This window comes from Nelumbo nucifera, chromosome 1, assembly GCF_055504915.1.
Source record: "Nelumbo nucifera cultivar China Antique chromosome 1, China Antique-T2T, whole genome shotgun sequence".
NCBI classification, from domain to species: Eukaryota; Viridiplantae; Streptophyta; class Magnoliopsida; order Proteales; family Nelumbonaceae; genus Nelumbo; species Nelumbo nucifera.
This window is the reverse complement of record NC_142649.1, coordinates 162,769,651-162,774,123: the sequence shown is the minus strand read 5'-3', so window position 1 is coordinate 162,774,123 and position 4,473 is coordinate 162,769,651. Positions and strand designations below refer to the sequence as shown.

General features: G+C 40.1%; 1 non-coding gene across 1 annotated transcript; it reads left to right on the top strand.

Annotated features, from left to right (window-relative positions):
• Positions 1–851: 851 nt before the first annotated feature.
• LOC148804084 (small nucleolar RNA R71) lies at positions 852–958 on the top strand. The gene has a single exon (XR_016081617.1). It is a non-coding gene; the product is annotated as a small nucleolar RNA R71 (small nucleolar RNA).
• Positions 959–4,473: the final 3,515 nt, after the last annotated feature.

The following is a 4,473-nucleotide window of genomic DNA, read 5'->3' as shown; positions in this document are numbered from 1 at the left end:
GTTTAATAACATCTAAATTCAATTTAGGTGTACTCCCTTCAGTCTCCTTTCGTGAATCGGCTACTTCAACTTCCTTGTCATCATTCTGGGTCTCGCCAATTGTCTTCCCACTTCTCAAAGCTATGGCATTTACTTGCTCTCTTGGATTCTTCTCCGTATTGTTGGGCAGTCGTCCCTCCTTTCTTTCTGATAATAGATTCACAATCTGCCCCATTTGGTCTTCTAAGTTCTTGATTGATGCTTCTTGACTTAAGAATCTCTTATCATGTTCTTGGAGCTTTGCTTCAGTAGCATTGATGAACTTAGAAAACATTTCTACCAAGTTACTCTTCTTTTCTTGTGGGGGCGGCTGTTGTTGGAATCCCATGGGTGCTTTTTGCTGGTTGTTGTTCCATGAAAAATTTGGATGATTCCTCCACCCTGGGTTGTACGTGTTTGAGTAGGGGTTGAAATTCGGCCTGCCAGTATGAGAGATAAAATTAGCATGCTCATGTGAAGCAAAAGGATTACCTAATGGACAGTCAGAATTAGTATGTCCTATTTGACCACCGAAATCACATGGGATGCTAGATGATGTATTCATTGCTGCAATATTAAAAGTATAAAATTTTTTATTCAGACTAGCAAGTTGAGCAAATATGGATGCAAGGGAATCGATGTGGTGTACTTCCCTTCGATCAGTTTGGTCATTACTCCACTGGTAGTAGCTGTTCGACACCATCTCTTCCACTAGATCATAAGCTTCCTCTGGTGTTTTTCTCATGATTGTGCCACTTGCAGCTGCATCAATAATAGAATGATTAGAGAGGGTAATACCATTATAAAAGGTTTAAATTTAATGCCAAGTTGGTATCCCATGGTGAGGACACTTCCTAAGCATCTCCTTGAATCATTCCCATGCTTCATACAGAGATTCCCTCTCTAATTGAGCAAAAATAGTGATATCATTAATTAATTTTGTTGTTTTAGAGGGTGGAAAATGCTTAGCCAAGAATTTTTGGGTCAGGTCATTCCAAGTGGTGATACTTCTTGTAGGGAGTGAGTTAAGCCAATCTTTAGCTCTATCACTCAATGAAAACGGAAATAGTCTAAGCCTAATAGCATCATCACTAATTCCATTATGTTTAAATGTATCACATATTTCCAGGAAGTTAAGAATATGTGCATTAAGGTCATCACTTGGCAACCCACTAAATTGAATACTTGTCTGAATCATTTGAATGATTGCAGGCTTTATTTCAAAATTGTTGGCTTGCAAATGCTGGAAGTAGCCCCATCAATGGTTGGACAGCGTAGTCCAAGAGGGTGTGATTTGCTTTTGCCATCTCTTCCTCAACGTTTATTGCTGGTTCGCCAAGTTCAACCTCCTCTCTTGTTTTGCCTCTATTGGCTCTTTGCAACAAGCGAAGGGTCCTCTCTATTTCAAGATCGAATCATGCTAGTCCTTCTTGTCTAGTGCGTGTCATGCACTAGTGAATCTAAACACAGCTAGAATTCGAACAAATAAAATAAAATAAAATAGAAATAGAAATAAAAAGTTCAAATTAACCAAGGTTAACAAGTTCTAATATTATTTTAGGATTAAATCCCCGACCACGGCGCCAAAAATTTGATAACTATGATTATAACCCTAGAAAGTGCACTAGTTATCGAGTAGTATAAAAATATCGTTCCCACGAGGATTTAACAAAATAAGTATTAGAACTACAGCCTTCCCTAATTATTTGGACAATCGAATTTCAGATTTAAGAGTAAAGGCTACTGAAAGACAGAAAAAGAAAACAAGAGCAAGAGTATAATCATGAAAGTTGTATCTTTTTCTATTTTCTTTCTAGTGAGTCTTGAATCAGCCCAATCGGATCTCAGATATGAGAGTTAGGCCCATATTACTGAACGGTGCCGAAACTATGAAAAATCATCCGATTTGCCTTGCTTTTCTCTTGATGCCTTCTTTCATGCCCTGAAATGAAATACAAGAAATATAGGTCCAAATAAGTACTAATTCAGTATAAAAGACTGAATATTTGGGGATAAAAATATGATAAATTTTATTCTCATCAATAAGGGATTATCCTTATCTCTTAAAGAGAGTCCAGATCAATTGTGGGCTTGCAAATGTTGGAAGTAGCCCCATCAATGGTTGGATAGGCATAGTCCAAAAGGGTATGATTTGCTTTTTCCATATCTTCCGCAACGTCTATTGCTGGTTCGCCAAGTTCAACCTCCTTTCTTGTTTTGCCTCTGTTGGCTTGCAACAAGCGAAGGGTCCTCTCTATTTCAGGATCAAATCATGCTAGTCCTTCTTGTCTACTGTGTGTCATGCACTAGTGAATCTAAACACAGCTAGAATTCGGACAAATAAAATAAAATAAAATAAAATAAAATAGAAACAGAAATAAAAAGTCCAAATTAACCAAGGTTAACAAGTTCTAATATTATTTTAGGATTAAATCCCCAACAACGGCGCCAAAAACTTGATAGCTATGATTATAACCCTAGCAAGTGCACTAGTTATCAAGTAGTATAAAAATATCGTTCCCACAAGGATTTAACAAAATAAGTATTAGAACTACAGCCTTCCCTAATTATTTGGACAATCGAATTTCAAATTTAAGAGTAAAGGCTACTGAATGACAGAAAAAGAAAACAAGAGCAAGAGTACCAATACTGAAGTATGCAATGATTGACTGAATTCGCTGGGACCTTTGGTCCGCCTAACCATTCCAATGAATAGTGATAGACGAGATTATCCAAGATAATTTGTCATTCCCATAAGCTAAAGTTTTTCCAATTTTATTCAATATTCTTTCTCAAGATATATCAAAACTACTTCTATCAGGTAACCCCTTGATCTCTCGACTAGATTTATCAAGATAGAAATGCATTAAGTTCACGAAAAAACTATTACATTCAGATGAATCATGTGTATATACCCCTATATACCATTCAATTCACACCATGAATTATTTGGTCTGCTATATGAATTCCTCTCTCGATTCATTCACATAAATCTAATCAATTAAGAGATGGCCACTCCTAATAGCATTAAGCAAAATAACTCATAGACTATATGGAAATCACGATCTTGGAAAAATCAGAATAAAAATATATTCATTGTTATGATTAGGCTTTCCACAGCCCTAGCTACAAATAAATCAGTTCATAATAGAGGAAATAAAGCAAACAAGAGGAAAGAAAGAACCCATGGAGTCGCCCTTGGAGCTGAGATTTCCCCTTCTCCTTGCCACCACCTCCTTCTTGTAGTCTTCTTGCTTGATAGATTGGTTGCTCCTCTGCTTCTTGATACCTCTCTAGTCCGCCCCCCATCCCTTTATATAGCTTAAAGGGGAGGGGGTAGTCTCCAACTTCTTCTTGGAGTTTATCTTTCAAAAATAGAAAGTCCTAGTCTAATCCTACTCTTATCTCTTTATCTAGTGAACTCAATCTCTTTATCTTTCTAGGATTACATCATAAATTTAAATCTGGTAGGACTCTTCTCAGTTTCTTGTTCTTGCATTCGTATTAGGCTTCCTCTGCAAATTGGGCTGCTGCAAGGCTTTTCTGCAAGTTGGGCTACAGCTGTGAATTGGGCATTCCTGTGAATTTTCCCCGACTTCGGGCCCGGATTTGACTTTGATGCAGGCCGAATCTGCGAAAGCCCAAAACATGAGAAGCCTTGCAGTTCGCCACCAGGCAGCTCGCCCCAAAGGATGGTAACCCCCGCTCTCTAGCTCTCTCATTTCGCCACCAGGCAGCTCGCCCCCAGGGAGTTCACCACCAGGCAGTTTGCCACCAGGCAGTTCGCCCCCAGGCAATTCGCCACCAGGGAGTTCGCCACCAGGCAGTTCGCCACCAGGCAGTTCGCCCCTAGGTAGTTCGCCACCAGGGAGTTCGCCACCAGGCAGTTCGCCCCCAGGCAGTTCGCCACCAAGGAGCTCGCCACTGGGTAGTTCGCCACCAAGCAGTTTGTCACCATGCAGTTCTCCCCCAGGGAGTTCGCCACCAAGTAGCTCATCACCAAGGCACGTCACCACCGGGTTAAACAACGAGGTACTTAGCCAAAAAATTTATACATCACAAAAAATGGTACATGACCAAAAACGGTTACATCAATTGGCGCCGTCTGTGGGAACACGCTACGAAAAGCTAAGTTCTCATCCTACAAAAGCTAAGTTCTCATCTTACCAAAGCTAAGTCTTCACTTTTTTGAAGCCACTTTATAGTTTACATTTTTTATGAACTCAAAAACTATGCAGGGAGCTAACAGACTAAGTAGCTTTACCAACCTTACTTTCAATTCAGATAAAGCTGTTATGGTCCCGCACGTAGGATCCCGTCACGGGTCGGTCCACGGTGCGAAAGCCCTGCTTCCCCTTGCGCCTTCCCTTGCTTGCAGACCCGATTACGGAAACTGAATGGGTGATTTGTCCAAGAGACCACCCGAACTCTCCTCACTCTTTTCTTGGCTGGAAA